Here is a 19,768-nt window from a genome sequence, read left to right as displayed (position 1 = left end):
ATCGACTAGGGTAGTAAAGGGAGAACTACTGCGATTGTGCCCTAGCTTTGACCAGACGAGCACCTCAGTAGAGAAAGCCGAAAACTGACTGTCATGATGTGGCGAGAGCCGGTCAGCTACTCGAGGGTTACAAATCGTTGGAGATTTTTTCTGCGTTACGCGAGAGATCGACACTTCCTGATCAGATGCTGACAGTACTCTGGCTTAAACCAAGGGCTGCACCCATGCTTTATTATAAAACTCCTATGGCTAAATGAGGTGTTAAAGCCATAAAGTCTGATTGCCTTGTTTGTCATGCTAAACAACTCCTTCAAGGACCATGTAATTGGATCAAGATTGTTTAGATTCCATCCCGAACACCTCCGTACTATCTACGTGAGGGTAGAAGCCGACGACTGGCCAACCCTCAGATTACACACAACACGGCCGTACAGGAGGAAACAATTCAAAGCATAATAAAATTACTTTACAAAAACTGGCTTTGTTCCTATAATACAAGACAAAGGCAACATAAATGCATTTATTCAAATACAATGTCCTGTGAACATTGCGCCGCTACAAGTCGAGACCCTTCTACGACATCCTCGAAATATCGCTCGGGTGTGCGGTGCTCCTTGCCCTCCGGTGGCCCGCTGGCGACTTCAACAACGTTCATCTTCGCCCACCATATCTTGCAGTGAGCGAAGGCCATACGGGCACCTTCAATACAGATGGAGCGCTTGATAACGTCCAGTCGAGGACAGGCGTTCACCATCCGCCTCACAAGCCCGAAGTAGCTGCTAGGCATAGTTTCGTTTGGCCACAACCAGATTATCAAATCCTTAATGGCTAGTTCGGCCACCCTATGCAGCTCCACCTGCTGTTTCAGCTGATCGGTGAAGGACACAGGATGCTCTGGTGCCGCATACTGCAACCAGAAGAGCCTCTTCGAAGAACCCCCTCCTCCGGCTCGATAAAACTCCACATCGTCATATACACTGCGTGGCAAATCTGCAAAAGCTCCTGGGGAACTCCGAACCCAGGTTAGTAAAAGGTATTGCTTCTCTGCATACTTGCTTTGCATCTTAAATGCCTTACCCGCTGTGATCTTCTTGGCCTCCTGGATCTCCTGGAGGGCGGCCTAGGCCTCATTCCGTGCGGTCTCCATGCTCTGACGATCCTTGGCAAGTTTGGTCCCTCGAACCGACGCATCATGCTCCAAGGCCTCACATTTTTTCACCGCATCCTGGAGCTCCTGGTGGACTTCTTTGACCCGGGCCTTTAGCTTCTTACGGGTGGCTTGCTGCTGGACAGCCTGCTCCTCGGCCTCGCCCAGGGCCTTCCTCAGGGCCTCGACCTCGGTCGCGGCTTCTGCACATATCACAATACCGCTGTCAATATACAGCGCTTATCCTTTCCCGAACATATAGCAAGTCGTTCTTCACCTTGCTTCTCCTGGAGCCGAACCCTAACCTCGCCGAGCTCGTTCTCAGTCCGCTCCAAGCTCCTCTTCAGCTCGGAAACCTTGGTAGCATGCGAGGTCGCGGCCAACAGGGACGTTGATACGTCTCCAACGTATCTATAATTTTTGATTTCTCCATGCTATATTATCTACTGTTTTGGACATTATTGGGCGTTACTATCCACTTTTATATTATTTTTGGGACTAACCTATTAACCAGAGGCCCAGCCCAGAATTGCTATTTTTTTTTGCCTATTTCAGAGTTTCGCAGAAAAGGAATATCAAACGGAGTCCAACGGAATGAAACCTTCGGGAACATGATTTTCGGAACGAACATGATCCAGGAGACTTGGACCCTACATCAAGAAATAAAGGAGGAAGCCACAAGGTAGGGGGCGCCTACCCCCCCTAGGCGCACCCTCCACCCTCGTGGGACCCCTGTTGCTCCACCGACGTACTCCTTCCTCCAATATATACCTACGTACCCCCAAACGATCAAATACGGAGCCAAAAACCCTAATTCCACCGCCGTAACTTTCTGTATCCACGAGATCCCATCTTGGGGCCTGTTCCGGTGCTCCGCCGGAGGGGGCATCCATCACGGAGGGCTTCTACATCAACACCATAGCCTCTCCGATGAAGTGTGAGTAGTTTACCTCAGACCTTCGGGTGCATAGTTATTAGCTAGATGGCTTCTTCTCTCTTTTTGGATCTCAATACAATGTTCTCCCCCTCTCTTGTGGAGATCTATTCGATGTAATCTTCTTTTTGCAGTGTGTTTGTTGAGACCGATGAATCGTGGGTTTATGATCAAGATTATCTATGAACAATATTTGAATCTTCTCTGAATTCTTTTATGTATGATTGGTTATCTTTGCAAGTCTCTTCGAATTATCAGTTCGGTTTGGCCTACTAGATTGATCTTTCTTGCAATGGGAGAAGTGCTTAGCTTTGGGTTCAATCTTGCGGTGTCCTTTCCCAGTGACAGTAGGGACAGCAAGGCACGTATTGTATTGTTGCCATCGAGGATAACAAGATGGTTTTTTTATCATATTGCATGAATTTATCCCTCTACATCATGTCATCTTGCTTAAGGCGTTACTCTGTTTTCATGAACTTAATACTCTAGATGCATGCTGGATAGCGGTCGATGAGTGGAGTAATAGTAGTAGATGCAGGCAGGAGTCGGTCTACTTGTCTCGGACGTGATGCCTATATGATGGAAGATAGACCCGGGGGCCATAGGTTTCACTAGTGGCTTCTCTCAAGAGCATAAGTATTTACGATGGGTGAACAAATTACTGTTGAGCAATTGACAGAATTGAGCATAGTTATGAGAATATCTAGGTATGATCATGTATATAGGCATCACGTCCGAAACAAGTAGACCGATTCCTGCCTGCATCTACTAATATTACTCCACACATCGACCGCTATCCAGCATGCATCTAGAGTATTAAGTTCAAGAGAACAGAGTAACGCTTTAAGCAAGATGACATGATGTAGAGGGATAAACTCATGCAATATGATATAAACCCCATCTTGTTATCCTCGATGGCAACAATACAATACGTGCCTTGCTGCCCCTATTGTCACTGGGAAAGGACACCGCAAGATTGAACCCAAAGCTAAGCACTTCTCCCATTGCAAGAAAGATCAATCTAGTAGGCCAAACCAAACTGATAATTCGAAGAGACTTGCAAACATAACCAATCATACATAAAATAATTCAGAGAAGATTCAAATATTGTTCATAGATAAACTTGATCACAAACCCACAATTCATCGGTCTCAACAAACACACCGCAAAAGAAGATTACATCGAATAGATCTCCACAAGAGAGGGGGAGAACTTTGTATTGAGATCCAAAAAGAGAGAAGAAGCCATCTAGCTAATAACTATGGACCCGTAGGTCTGAAGTAAACTACTCACACTTCATCAGAGGGGCTATGGTGTTGATGTAGAAGCCCTCCGTGATCGATGCCCCCTCCGGCGGAGCTCCGTATAATTTTTGATTGTTCCATCCTATATTATATTCTGTTTTGGACATTATTGGGCTTTATTATACACTTTTATATTATTTTTGGGACTAACCTATTAACCGGAGGCCCAGCCCAGAATTGCTGTTTTTTTTTGCCTATTTTAGGGTTTCGCAGAAAAAGAATATCAAACGGAGTCCAAACGGAACGAAACCTTCGGGAATTTCAATGAAAGAATATCCCAAGCTTAATTCCTGCTCGTCCTTGAGTAGGTAAATGATGAAAATAGAATTTTTGATGTGGAATGCTACTTGGCATAATTTCAATGTAATTCTTCTTAATTGTGGTATGAATATTCAGATCCGAAAGATTCAAGAAAAAAGTTCAATATTGACATAGAAATAATAATACTTCAAGCATACTAACTAAGTAATTATGTCTCTTCAAAATAACATGGCCAAAGAAAGTTATCCCTACAAAATCATATAGTCTGGCTATGCTCTATCTTCACCACACAAAGTATTTAAATCATGCACAACCCCGATGACAAGCCAAGCAATTGTTTCATACTTTTGGTGTTCTCAAACTTTTTCAATCTTCACGCAATACATGGGCGTGAGCCATGGACATAACACTTTAGGTGGAATAGAATGGTGGTTGTGGAGGAGACAAAAAAGAAGGAAGATAGTCTCACATCAACTAGGCGTATCAATGGGCTATGGAGATGCCCATCAATAGATATCGATGTGAGTGAGTAAGGATTGCCATGCAACGGATGCACTAGAGCTATAAGTATATGAAAGCTCAACAAAAGGAACTAAGTGGGTGTGCATCCAACTCGCTTGCTCACGAAGACCTAGGGCATTTTGAGGAAGCCCATCATTGGAATATACAAGCCAAGTTCTATAATAAAAAATTCCCACTAGTATATGAAAGTGATAACATAGGAGACTCTCTATCATGAAGATCATGGTGCTACTTTGAAGCACAAGTGTGGTAAAAGAATAGTAGCATTCTCCCTTCTCTCTTTTTCTCTCTTATTTTTTTATTTGGGCCTTTTCTTTTTTATGGCCTCTTTTCTTTTCTTTTTTCTTTTTTTTATTTTTTGTCCGGAGTCTCATCCCGACTTGTGGGGGAATCATAGTCTTCATCATCCTTTCCTCACTTGGGACAATGCTCTAAAAATGATGATCATCACACTTTTATTTACTTACAACTCAACAATTACAAGTCAATACTTAGAACAAAATATGACTCTATGTGAATGCCTCCGGCGGTGTACCGGGATATGCAATGAATCAAGAGTGACATGTATGAAAGAATTATGAACGGTGGCTTTGCCACAAATACAATGTCAACTACATGATCATGCAAAGCAATATGACGATGATGGAGCGTGTCATAGTAAACGGAATGGTGGAAAGTTGCATGACAACATATCTCGGAATGGCTATGGAAATGCCATGATAGGTAGGTATGGTGGCTGTTTTGAGGAAGGTATATGGTGGCTGTATGATACCGGCGAAAGGTGCGCGGTATTAGAGAGGCTAGCAATGGTGGAAGGAAAAAAAGTGTGTATGATCCATGGACTCAACCTTAGTCATAAAGAACTCATATACTTATTGCAAAAATCTACAAGTTATCAAAGCAAAGTATTACGCGCATGCTCCTAGGGGATAGATTGGTACGAAAAGACCATCGCTCATCCCCGATCGCCACTCATAAGGAAGACAATCAATAAATAAATCATGCTCCGACTTCATCACATAACGGTTCCCCATATGTGCATGCTACGGGAATCACAAACTTTAACACAAGTATTTCTCAAATTCACAACTACTCGACTAGCATGACTCCAATATTACCATCTCCATATCTCAAAACAATTATCAAGTATCAAACTTCTCATAGTATTCAACACACTCATAAGAAATTTTTTATTAATCTTGAATGCCTAACATAATTAAAGCAAATTACCATGCTGTTTCATAGGACTCTCAAAATAATCTAAGTGAAGCATGAGAGAACAATAGTTTCTATAAAACAAATTCACCGACGTGCTCTAAAAGATATAAGTGAAGCACTAGAGCAAAAACTATGTAACTCAAAAGATATAAGTGAATCACATAGAGTATTCTAACAATTTCTGAATCATGTGTGTCTCTCTCAAAAGGTGTGTACAACAATGCTGATTGTGGAAAACTAACAAATAAAGACTCAAATAATACAAGTCGCTCCAAGCAAAACACATATAATGTGGTAAATAAAAATATAGCTCCAAGTAAAGTTACCGATGGAAGTAGACGAAAGAGGGGATGCCTTCCGAGGCATCCCCAAGCTTTGGCTTTTGGGTGTCCTTAGATTATCTTGGGGTGCCATGGGCATCCCCAAGCTTAGACTCTTTCCACTCCTTGTTCCATAATCCAGCAAATCTTTTACCCAAAACTTGAAAACTTCACAACACAAAACTTAAAGTAGAAAAATCTCGTGAGCTCCGTTAGAGAAAGAAAAGAAAACACCACTTCAAGGTACTGTAATGAATTCATTCTTTATTTATATTGGTGTTAAAACTACTGTATTCCAACTTCTCTATGGTTTATAAACTATTTTACTAGCCATAGATTCATCAAAATAAGCAAACAACACATGAAAAACAGAACAGTCTGTAGTAATATGTAGCTAACACAAGATCTGGAACCCCAAAAATTCTAAACTAAATTTCTGGACGTGAGGAATTTATCTATTAATCATCTGCAAAAAGAATTAACTAAATAGCACTTTCCAAATAAAAATGGCAGCAATTCTCGTGAGTGCTAAAGTTTCTGTTTTTTACAGCAAGATTAAAAAGACTTTCCCCAAGTCTTCCCAACGGCTCTACTTGGCACAAACACTAATTAAACACACAAAACACAACCAAAACAGAGGCTAGATAAATTATTTATTAAATAACAGCAAGGGAAAATATTGGGTTGTCTCGCAACAAGCGCTTTTCTTTAATGCCTTATAGCTAGGCATTGATAATTTTAATGATGCTCTCATGAAAGACAAGAATTGAAGCACAAAGAGAGCATCATAAAACACGTGATAAACACATCTAAGTCTAACATACTTCCTATGCATAGGCATCTTATAGGCAAACAAATTGTCAAGGCAAGCAAAAACTAGCATATGCAAGGAAGCGGAAAGAAACAATAGCGATCTCAACATAACGAGAGGTAATTTAGTAACATGAAAATTTCTACCACCATATTTTCCTCTCTCATAATAATTGCATGTGGGATCATAAGAAAATTCCAAAATAGCTATCACATAAAAAAAATTCAACACGATCCACATGCATGCAAAGTTGACACTCTTCCAAAATAGTGGGATTGACATTAACTAAAGTCATGACCTCTCCAAACCCACTTCTAATAATATTGCAAACACTATTAACAATCTCATATTCATCATGGGGCTTAAATAAATTTTCAAGATCAAAAGAAGAATCACCCCAATCATGATCATTGCAACAAGTAGTAGATATAGCAAAACTAGCATCCCCAAGCTTAGGGTTTTGCATATTGAAATTAATAGAATTTATACTATCATTATTGCAATCATGCTTTTTATTCAAAGATTCATCGTGAATCACTCCATAAAGTAATTCATCACACTTTTTAGATTCACGAATTTCAAGAAAAACCTCATAAAGATAATTTAGTGCACAAAACTCACTAGCAATTGGTTCATTATAATTGGATCTCTTAAAAAGATTAGCAAGCGGATGAGGATCCATATATCTTAGGTTCTCTGTTTAGTAATAAATAAACAACTATTCCAACCAAACGAGCAAACGTGCCAAGTTAGACATCAAAGCAAGTGGAAAGACGAAGAGAAGAAGGGTAAATAAAACGGCAAGGGTGAAGTGGGGGAGAGGAAAACGAGAGGCAAATGGCAAATAATGTAATGCGGGAGATAAGGGTTTGTGATGGGTACTTGGTATGTCTTGACTTGCAACGGCACCACAAATGACTCGTTGTCGGGAGTCAAATCTTGACTTGTCTTGCGCGAACCTCCCCAGCAACAGCACCAGAAATCCTTCTTGCTACCTCTTGATCACTTGCGTTGGTTTTCCCTTGAAGAGGAAAGGGTGATGCAGCAAAGTAGTGTAAGTATTTCCCTCAGTTTTTGAGAACCAAGGTATCAATCCAGTAGGAGGCCGCGCACAAGTCCCTCGCACCTACACAAACAAATAAATCCTCGCAACCAACGCGATAAGGGGTTGTCAATCCCTACACGGTCACTTACGAGAGTGAGATCTGATAGATATGATAAGATAATATTTTTGGTGTTTTTATGATAAATATGCAAAGTAAAATAAATGGCAAAGGAAACAACTAAGTATTGGAAGATTAATATGATGGAAGATAGACCCGGGGGCCATAGGTTTCACTAGTGGCTTCTCTCAAGATCATAAGTATTTACGGTAGGTGAACAAATTATTGTTGAGCAATTGAAAGAATTGAGCATAGTTATGAGAATATCTAGGTATGATCATGTATATAGGCATCACGTACGAAACAAGTAGACCAACTCCTGCCTGCATCTACTACTATTACTCCACACATCGACCGTTATCCAGCATGCATCTAGAGTATTAAGTTCAAGAGAATAGAGTAACACTTTAAGCAAGATGACATGATGTAGAGGGATAAAATGATATAAACCCCATCTTGTTATCCTCGATGGCAATAATACAATACGTGCCTTGCTGCCCCTACTGTCACTGGGAAAGGACACCGCAAGATTGAACCCAAAGCTAAGCACTTCTCCCATTGCAAGAAAGATCAATCTAGTAGGCCAAACCAAACTAATAATTCGAAGAGACTTGCAAAGATAACCAATCATACATAAAAGAATTCAGAGAAGATTCAAATATTGTTCATAGATAAACTTGATCATAAACCCACAATTCATTGGTCTCAACAAACACACCGCAAAAGAAGATTACATCGAATAGATCTCCACAAGAGAGGAGGGAACTTTGTATTGAGATCCAAAAAGAGAGAAGAAGCCATCTAGCTAATAACTATGGACCCGTAGGTCTGAAGTAAACTACTCACACTTCATCGGAGGGGTTATGGTGTTGATGTAGAAGCCCTCCGTGATCGATGCCCCCTCCGACAGAGCTCCGGAAAAGGCCCCAAGATGGGATCTCATGGATACAGAAAGTTACGGCGGTGGAATTAGGGTTTTGGCTCCGTATCTGGTAGTTTGGGGGTACGTAGGTATATATAGGAGGAAGGAGTACGTCGGTGGAGCAACAGGGGGGCACGAGGGTGGAGGGCGCGCCTGGGGAAGGGGGGTAGGCGCGCCCCCTACCTCGTGCCTTCCTCGTTGATTGCTTGACGTAGGGTCCAAGTCCTCTGGATCTTGTTCGTTCCGAAAATCATGTTCCCGAAGGTTTTATTCCGTTTGGACTCCACTTGATATTCTTTTTCTGCGAAACCCTAAAATAGGCAAAAAAACAGCAATTCTGGGCTGGGCCTCCGGTTAATAGGTTAGTCCCAAAAATAATATAAAAGTGTATAATAAAGCCCAATAATGTCCAAAACAGAATATAATATAGCATGGAACAATAAAAAATTATAGATACGTTGGAGACATATCAATCACTTACGATACGGCCTGGGGCCTAGTACGGGGGCGACGTTCCGGGCTACTGTCAACGTCCCACGCGGTGTCAACCGTTGGGGCGCCCTTCCCCTTTTTGGGCGCTTTTTCCTCGAGATGTGTCGAGGCCACCTGCTTCTTCTTCTTCTTCTTCTCCTCGGGAGGAGGGTTGTTTTCCTCCTCCTCCTCCTCTTCCTCGTCGTTGTCCTCAGGGATAGAGGAATGGGCCTTGTCGTCTTCGGACGTCGCGTCCGAAGTGCCCTTGCGATGGGGGCCACTCTTGGCCCCCTTGGCTTTCTTCTTGGACTTCTTCTCCGGCGCCGTATATGGCGCCGGTACCAGCATCTTCGCCAAGCGCAGGATGACTGGTTCTTCGGGCAACGGAGCCGGACACTAGATGCGCTTCGCCCTATCCACCCAGTCCTAAGAGAGCAATACTAAGGTCTCAGACATCATCCTCGAAACATTTAAGTTGGGAGTACGTCAAAAGTAACATACCTCGCTGGCGGGGCGGTTACAATTGTAACCACGGTCTGAGTCCGTGGCCGGTGGCTTCTCGTTGCCCTTAAAGAGCAACTTCCAGGCCCCTTCGTGAGAAGTATCGAAGAGCCTTTTTAGGGTCTGCTGCTTCTTCGAATTGAACTCCCATAAAGGGCGGCTTCGGCGCTGGCACGGAAGAATCCGGTGGATTAGCATCACCTGGATAACGTCAACGAGCTTGATGTCCTTGGTCACCATGCTTTGAACGCGCGTCTGCAGCGCTATCAGCTCGTCAGGTGAACACCAGTCCGAACTCTTCTCGACCCAGGAGGTGAGTCGCATGGGAGCACTGGAGCGGAATTCGGCAGCTGCGGCCCAGGTGGTGCCGCGAGGTTCTGTAATGTAGAACCACTGCTTCTGCCATTCCTTTAGTGTATCCACAAAGGTGCCTTTGGGCCAGGAGATGTTAGATAGCTTGCTCGCCATGGCCCCTCCGCACTCCGCGTGCTGGCCATCCACCACCTTCGGCTTCACGTTGAAGATTTTGAGCCACAGCCCGAAGTGGGGATGGATGCGGAGGAAGGACTCGCACACGACGATAAATGCCGAGATGTTGAGGAAGGAATTCGGGGACAGATCATGGAAATCTATCCCGTAGTAGTACATCAGCCCGCGGACGAAAGGGTGGAGTGGAAACCCTAGCCCGCGAAAGAAATGGGGGATGAATACTACCCTCTCTGTGGGCTCCGGCATGGGGACGACTTGTCCCTCGGCTGGCAGACGATGGGCGATCTCCTTCGCCAAATATCCGGCTGCCCGGAGCTTAGTAATGTCCTCCTCCTTGATGGAGGAGACCATCTACTTGCCCTGACCACCAGATCCGGACATGGTTGCTTGAGTGGAAAGGAGATAAGAACTTGGGCGTTGGAGCTTGAGATCGGAAAGGCGGAGACACAGAGAGAGAGAGAGCGTGAGGAGAGAAAGAGGGAATTCTTATCCCCTTATAAAGGCAGCAAATATTAAATGCCTCCTCACTCGCCTTAGGATTCTCCTATTCCCTAGGGCTGTATAAATGGCACGGTCGAGTTACCCATACCCGCATTGATGAGAATCCCGCAATAAGGGGGGCACGATTTCTGTTTCGACAAGACGTGCCAATAGCAACCGCGTCTTGAAGCGTGGAATGGCAGAAGAAAAATGGTTCGAAATTATAACCGGACAGACGTGATGTCGTGTTGGAAAACAAAGCTGCCAACAGATTAGACTCGTGCAAATATTATATTCTCTCTGTGGTTGTGTATGGTGTGTGTAACAGGTCAGGATACTATCATTGCATCCGAAGACTATCTTGGAGTTCGGAGAAAGGGGAACCCACCTTACAATGCCGAAGACAATCAGCGCGCCAGACTCCTCATCATTGAAAGTCAGGTTCAGGGGCTACTGAGGGAGTCCTGGACTAAGGGATCCTCGGGCGTCCGACCGGTTATCCATGGGCCGGACTGATGGGCTGTGAAGACATGAAGGCCGAAAACTGCACCGTGTCCGGATTGGACTCTACTTGGCGTGGACGGCAAGCTTGGCGACCGAAGATTCCTTCTTATGTAACCGACTCCATGTAAACCCTAGATCCCCTCGGTGTCTATATAAACCGAAGGGGATAGTCCTGAAAGGACACCACATATACTCATTACCATACCCACATAGGCTAGACTTCTAGGGTTTAGCCATTACGATCTCGTGGTAGATCCACTCTTGTAATACTCGTATTCATCAATATCAATCAAGCAGGACGTAGGGTATTACCTCCATAGAGAGGGCCCGAACCTGGTTAAACATCATGTCCCCCGTCTCCTGTTACCATCGATCCTAGACACACAGTTCGAGACCCCCTACCCGAGATCCGCCGGTTTTGACAGCGACAGCGACCAACTATTTTCGATGCTACCACGTAGACGAAAAACGGGCCCGCCTGTCATAAACTCACTTAACACGGCCGATCCGCCAATCAGTTGTTTTTGCAAAACAATTACGCTAGACGTGGTGCTATCTGTAGAGAATCTGTATCCTAGTGTTTTTCGCAAACCTAGCCTTCAAAGTGGTGGTTTTATGCAATTTACTCTAGTTAAGGTCTAGTTGCGTCACAGCTACAGGCTGTAGCATCAGAAAAATAATTGAAGCAGTGAGCGATTTGTTGCAAGGCAGCAAGACTTTATCTCAATAATGTTTACCATTACATGGATTTTATAATCAAGGCACTGCTGTATATATTTTGGCATTTTCAAGCTGGCCCTTGTAGACCCTGTCAAAGCCCCCATCTCTCATAAGGCAGTCATAGCGGAAGTTCTTGGTTGCTGCCGCTAGCTCATGAAATTTGAATGCTTTTGCAGTTTTGGCCATGGCAAAACTTTCTGCAGGTTCGCTGTTTGCTGTTATTTCAGGTGATTGTTGGTGTTTTGGAGACGCGGATTATGGCTCATTCGACTCCGCAAGGTGAGTTTCTGCATTTGTTAAGAGAAATCCCACTGTTTGCTTGCTTCGGGCATCTGATTCTGTTCTCAACAAATTCAAACTCAGTGTGGTACAATAGGTTGCAGCCATCGATATTGTATCTTTAAGTATCATTTTGATCCATCATGAACTTTTTCAGAACTAAACATGGAACATGAATTACAGGGATAAAAGTATCTGAGCAAAATTCATGTTACACTGATACAAAAGAAATAATGTGTAATATAGTGGCTAGTAGATTCGATTTTGCAAAATACACTCAGATATCCAAAACGGGCCAATGTGGCACAAGGGGTGTTGTTTTCCTTCAATAGAGATACAGTGAACGACCTATACATCGAAGCTTAAAAGTAATACTCCCTCCGTCCGAAAATACTTGTCATCAAAATGGATAAAAGGAGATGTATCTAGACGTATTTTAGTAGGACTTTTATAACTACCAAACGTTCGGATTTTAGCAATAGGCAAGAACGATCCTTACTCCACTTTAATTATATACATATGCATGCATTAGAATGACTAATTTTCCTTTCACGTGCACTCCTTCCTCTAATTACATGCATATATGCATTAAAGGATGAAAAGTTGATGTCATTCTAGATTCTTTCTTTGTTTCAAATTTCAAAATGTTTTGTAGCTCAAACCGTCACCCCGATTGAAAAACCGTCTTAAAAAAATCGTCTCGATGAGATCTTCAAAACTAAATCCCATGTTGATATGTTTTGATGACTTTTTTCCAGACCAAATGTTACCACATCTAGGCTACATAAGTTATCACGTATGTCATACATAAGTTACCGTGTCATTTACACAAAAGTTTTCGAGGGTGTGTTTTCAACAAACTTTTATCCCAGGGTCAAAAAGATGATTATGATGTTTGCAGTGAGTTATCAACTTTGTTGTGTATATTACCATGTTGCGCAAAAAGTTATCGGGGGTATATTGTTGGGGAACGTAGCAGAAATTTAAAAAATTTCTATGCATCACCAAGATCAATCTATGGAGTCATCTAGCAACGAAGGGAAGAGGAGTGCATCTACATACCCTTGTAGATCGCGAGCGGAAGCGTTCAAGAGAACGGGGTTGATGGAGTCGTACTCGTCGTGATCCAAATCACCGATGACCGAGCGCCGAGCGGATGGCACCTCCGCGTTCAACACACGTACGGTTGGGAGAGACGTCTCCTCCTTCTTGATCTAGCAAGGGAAGAGGATAGGTTGATGGAGATCCAGCAGCACGACAGCGTGGTGGTGGAAGCAGCGGGATCTCGGCAGGGCTTCGCCAAGCACCAACGAGAGGGAGAGGGAGGCGCCAGGGACTTGGGGTGCGGCTGCCCTCCCTTCCCTCCACTATATATAGGGGCCAGGGGGGCGCCGGCCCCTCTAGATCCCATCTAGATGGGGGGGCGGTGGCCAAGGGGGTGGCTTGGCCCCCAAGCCAAGTGGAGGCGCCCCCACCCCTAGGGTTTCTAACCCTAGCGCAGTGAGAGGCCCAAGGGGGGCACACCAGCCCACCAGGGGCTGGTTCCCTTCCCACTTCAGCCCATGGGGCCCTCCGAGATAGGTGGCCCCACCCGGTGGACCCCCGGGACCCTTCCGGTGGTCCCGGTACAATACCGGTGACCCTCGAAACTTTCCCGATGGCCGAAACTGGTCTTCCTATATATAAATCTTTACCTTCGGACCATTCCGTAACTCCTCGTGACGTCCGGGATCTCATTCGGGACTCCGAACAACTTTCGGGTTACCGCATACTAATATCTCTACAACCCTAGCGTCACCGAACCTTAAGTGTGTAGACCCTACGGGTTCGGGAACCATGCAGACATGACCGAGATAACTCTCCGGCCAATAACCAACAACGGGATCTGGATACCCATGTTGGCTCCCACATATTCCACGATGATCTCATCGAATGAACCATGATGTCGAGGATTCAATCAATCTCGTATTCAATTCCATTTGTCAATCGATACGTTACTTGCCTGAGATTCGATCGTCGGTATCCCAATACCTTGTTCAATCTCGTTACTGGCAAGTCACTTTACTCGTTCCGTAACACATCATCCCGTGACCAACTACTTAGTCACACTGAGCTCATTATGATGATGCATTACCGAGTGGGCCCAGAGATACCTCTCCGTCATACGGAGTGACAAATCCCAGTCTCGATTCATGCCAACCCAACGGACACTTTCAGAGATACCTGTAGTGTACCTTTATAGCCACCCAGTTACGTTGTGACGTTTGGCACACCCAAAGCACTCCTACGGTATCCGGGAGTTACACAATCTCATGTTCTAAGGAAATGATACTTGACACTTAGAAAAGCTCTAGCAAACGAACTACACGATCTTGTGCTATGCTTAGGATTGGGTCTTGTCCATCACATCATTCTCCTAACAATGTGATGCCGTTATCAATGACATCCAATGTCCATGGTCAGGAAATCGTAACCATCTATTGATCAACGAGCTAGTCATCTAGAGGCTTACTAGGGACATGTTGTGGTCTATATATTCACACATGCATTACGATTTCCGGATAACACAATTATAGCATGAGCAATAGACAATTATCATGAACAAGGAAATATAATAATAACCATTTTATTATTGCCTCTAGGGCATATTTCCAACAGTCCCCCACTTGCACTAGAGTCAATAATCTAGTTATATTGTGATGAATCGAACACCCATAGAGTTCTGGTGTTGATCATGTTTTGCTCGAGGGAGAGGTTTAGTTAACGGATCTGCGACATTCAGGTCCGTATGCACTTTACAAATATCTATGTCTCCATTTTGAACATTTTCACGAATGGAGTTGAAGCGACGCTTGATATGCCTGGTCTTCCTGTGAAACCTGGGCTCCTTGGCAAGGGCAATAGCTCTAGTGTTGTCACAGAAGAGAGTCATCGGGCCCGACGCATTGGGAATAACTCCTAGGTCGGTAATGAACTCCTTCACCCAGATTGCTTCTTGTGCTGCCTCCGAGGCTGCCATGTACCCCGCTTCACATGTAGATCCCGCCACGACGCTTTGCTTGCAACTGCACCAGCTGACTGCCCCGCCATTCAAAATATACACGTATCCGGTTTGTGACTTGGAGTCATCTAGATCTGTGTCGAAGCTAGCATCGACGTAACCCTTTACGACGAGCTCTTCGTCACCTCCATACACGAGAAACATATCCTTAGTCCTTTTCAGGTACTTCAGGATATTCTTGACCGTTGTCCAGTGTTCCATGCCGGGATTACTTTGGTACCTTCCTACAAAACTTACGGCAAGGTTTACATCAGGTCTGGTACACAGCATGGCATACATGATAGACCCTATGGCCGAGGCATAGGGGACGACACTCATCTTTTCTCTATCTTCTGTCGTGGTTGGGCATTGAGCCGTGCTCAATCTCGTACCTTGCAAAACAGGCAAGAACCCCTTCTTTTACTGATCCATATTGAACTTCTTCAATATCTTGTCAAGGTATGTACTCTGTGAAAGACCAATGAGGCGTCTCGATCTATCTCTATAGATCTTGATGCCTAATATGTAGGCAGCTTCTCCAAGATCCTTCATTGGAAAACACTTGTTCAAGTAGGCCTTTATGCTTTCCAAGAATTCTATATCATTTCCCATCAATAGTATGTCATCCACATACAATATTAGAAATGCTACAGAGCTCCCACTCACTTTCTTGTAAACGCAGGCTTCTCCATAAGTCTGTGTAAACCCAAACGCTTTGATCATCTCATCAAAACGAATGTTCCAACTCCGAGATGCTTGCACCAGCCCATAGATTGAGCGTTGGAGCTTGCACACCTTGTTAGCATTCTTAGGATCGACAAAACCTTCCGGCTGCATCATATACAATTCTTCCTTAAGGAAACCATTAAGGAATGCCGTTTTGACGTCCATTTGCCATATCTCATAATCATAGAATGCGGCAATTGCTAACATGATTCGGACGGACTTCAGCTTGGCTACGGGTGAGAAAGTCTCATCGTAGTCAACCCCTTGAACTTGTCGATAACCCTTAGCGACAAGCCGAGCTTTATAGATGGTCACATTACCATCCGCATCTGTCTTCTTCTTAAAGATCCATTTATTTTCTATGGCTCGCCGATCATCGGGCAAGTCAGTCAAAGTATATACTTCATTTTCATACATGGATCCTATCTCGGATTTCATGGCTTCCAGCCATTTGTTGGAATCTGGGCCCGCCATTGCTTCATCATAGTTCGAAGGTTCACCGTTGTCTAACAACATGATTTCCAGGACAGGGTTGCTGTACCAATCTGGTGCGGAACGTGTCCTTGTGGACCTATGAAGTTCAGTAGCAACTTGATCTGAAGTTTCATGATCATCATCATTAACTTCCTCTCTAGCCGGTGCAGGCACCTCAGGAACATTTTCCTGAGCTGCGCCACTCTCCGGTTCAAGAGGCAATACTTCATCAAGTTCTACTTTCCTCCCACTTACTTCTTTCGAGAGAAACTCTTTCTCTAGAAAGGATCCATTCTTGGCAACAAAGATCTTGCCTTCGGATCTGAGGTAGAAGGTATACCCAATAGTTTCTTTAGGGTATCCTATGAAGACGCATTTTTCCGATTTGGGTTCGAGCTTTTCAGGTTGAAGTTTCTTCACATAAGCATCGCATCCCCAAACTTTTAGAAACGACAGCTTAGGTTTCTTCCCAAACCATAATTCATACGGTGTCGTCTCAACGGATTTCGACGGAGCCCTATTTAAAGTGAATGCGGCAGTCTCTAAAGTATAGCCCCAAAATGACAGCGGTAGATTGATAAGAGACATCATAGATCGCACCATATCCAATAGAGTGCGATTACGACGTTCGGACACACCATTACGCTAAGGTGTTCCAGGCGGCGTGAGTTGTGAAACTATTCCACATTTCCTTAAGTGCGTGCCAAATTCGTGACTCAAATATTCCCCCCCACGATCTGATCGCAAGAATTTGATTTTCCTGTCATGTTGATTCTCAACCTCACTCTGAAATTCCTTGAACTTTTCAAAGGTTTTAGACCTGTGTTTCATTAAGTAGACATACCCATATCTACTCAAGTCATCAGTGAGGGTGAGAACATAACGATAGCCACCGTGAGCCTCAACACTCATTGGACTGCACACATCAGTATGTATGATTTCCAACAAGTTGGTTGCTCGCTCCATTGTTCCGGAGAACGGAGTCTTGGTCATTTTGCCCATGAGGCATGGTTCGCACGTGTCAAATGATTCATAATCAAGAGACTCCAAAAGTCCATCTGCATGGACTTTCTTCATGCGTTTGACACCAATGTGACCAAGGCGGCAGTGCCAAAAGTATGTGGGACTATCATTATCAACTTTACATCTTTTGGTATTCACACTATGAATATGTGCAACATCACGTTCGAGATTAAATAAGAATAAACCATTGACCAGCGGGGCATGACCATAAAACATATCTCTCATATAAATAGAACAACCATTATTCTCGGATTTAAATGAGTAGCCATCTTGTATTAAACAAGATCCTGATACAATGTTCATGCTCAAAGCTGGCACTAAATAACAATTATTGAGGTTTAAAACTAATCTCGTAGGTAAATGTAGAGGTAGCATGCTGACGGCGATCACATCGACCTTGGAACCATTCCCGACGCGCATCGTCACCTCGTCCTTCGCCAGTCTCCGCTTATTCCGCAACTCCTGTTTTGAGTTACAAATATGAGCAACCGCACCGGTATCAAATATCCAGGAGCTACTACGAGTACTAGTAAGGTACACATCAATAACATGTATATCACATATACCTTTGGTGTTGCCGGCCTTCTTGTCCGCTAAGTACTTGGGGCAGTTCCGCTTCCAGTGACCACTTCCCTTGCAATAAAAACACTCAGTCTCGGGCTTGGGTCCATTCTTTGGCTTCTTCCCGACAGCTTGCTTACCGGGCGCGGCAACCCCCTTGCCGTCCTTCTTGAAGTTATTTTTACGCTTGCCTTTCTTGAACTTAGTGGTTTTATTCACCATCAACACTTGATGTTCCTTTTTTGATTTCCACCTCCGCTGATTTCAGCATTGAATATACCTCAGGAATGGTCTTTTCCATCCCATGCATATTGAAGTTCATCACAAAGCTCTTGTAGCTAGGTGGGAGTGACTGAAGGATTCTGTCAATGACCGCATCATCCGGGAGATTAACTCCCAGCTGAGATAAGCGGTTGTGCAACCCAGACATTTTGAGTATGTGCTCGCTGACGGAACTATTCTCCTCCATCTTACAACTATAGAACTTGTCGGAGACTTCATATCTCTCGACCCGGGCATGAGCTTGGAAAACCATTTTCGGCTCTTGGAACATCTCATATTCTCCGTGTTGCTCAAAACGCTTCTGGAGCCCCGGTTCTAAGCTGTAAAGCATGCCGCACTGAACCAGGGAGTAATCATCAACACGGGATTGCCAAGCGTTCATAACGTCTTGGTTTGCTGGGGGTGGTGCTTCACCTAGTGGTGCTTCAAGGACATATGCTTTCTTGGCAGCTATGAGGATGATCCTCAAGTTCCGGACCCAGTCCGTATAGTTGCTACCATCATCTTTCAGCTTGGTTTTCTCTAGGAACGCGTTGAAGTTGAGGACAACATTAGCGTGGGCCATTTGATCTACAAGGCATATTGCAAAGATTTTAGACTATGTTCATGAGAATTAAGTTCATCTAATCAAATTATTAATGAACTCCCACTCAGATAGACATCCCTCTAGTCATCTAAGTGATACATGATCCGATTCAACTAGGCCGTGTCCGATCATCACGTGAGACGGGCTAGTCATCATCGGTGAACATCTTCATGTTGATCGTATCTTCTATACGACTCATGTTCGACCTTTCGGTCTTCCGTGTTCCGAGGCCATGTCTGTACATGCTAGGCTCGTCAAGTCAACCTAAGTGTATTGCGTGTGTAAATCTGGCTTACACCCGTTGTATGCGAACGTTAGAACCTATCACACCCGATCATCACGTGGTGCTTCGGAACAACGGGCCTTAGCAACGGTGCACAGTTAGGGGGAACACTTTCTTGAAATTATTGCGAGGGATCATCTTATTTATGCTACCGTCGTTCTAAGCAAATAAGATGTAAAACATGATAAACATCACATGCAATCAAATAGTGACATGATATGGCCAATACCATTTTGCTCCTTTTGATCTCCATCTTCGGGGCGCCATGATCATCGTCGTCACCGGCATGACACCATGATCTCCATCATCATGATCTCCATCATCGTGTCTTCATGAAGTTGTCTCATCAACTATTACTTCTACTACTATGGCTAACGATTAGCGATAAGGTAAAGTAATTACATGACGTTTATGTTGACAGGCAGGTCATAAATAAATTAAGACAACTCCTATGGCTCCTGCTGGTTGTCATACGCATCGACATGCAAGTCTACAAGAACATGATCAATCTCATACATCACATATATCATTCATCACATCCTTTTGGCCATATCACATCACACGGCATATGCTGCAAAAACAAGTTAGACGTCCTCTAATTGTTGTTGCAAGTTTTTACGTGGCTGCTATAGGTTTATAGCAAGAACGTTTCTTACCTACGCCAAAACCACAACGTGATATGCCAATTTCTATTTACCCTTCATAAGGACCCTTTTCATCGAATCCGATCCGACTAAAGTGGGAGAG

The sequence above is a fragment of the Triticum urartu genome, chromosome 1, assembly GCF_003073215.2.
Source record: "Triticum urartu cultivar G1812 chromosome 1, Tu2.1, whole genome shotgun sequence".
In the NCBI taxonomy this organism is placed as follows: Eukaryota; Viridiplantae; Streptophyta; class Magnoliopsida; order Poales; family Poaceae; genus Triticum; species Triticum urartu.
This window is presented reverse-complemented; position numbering follows the sequence as displayed.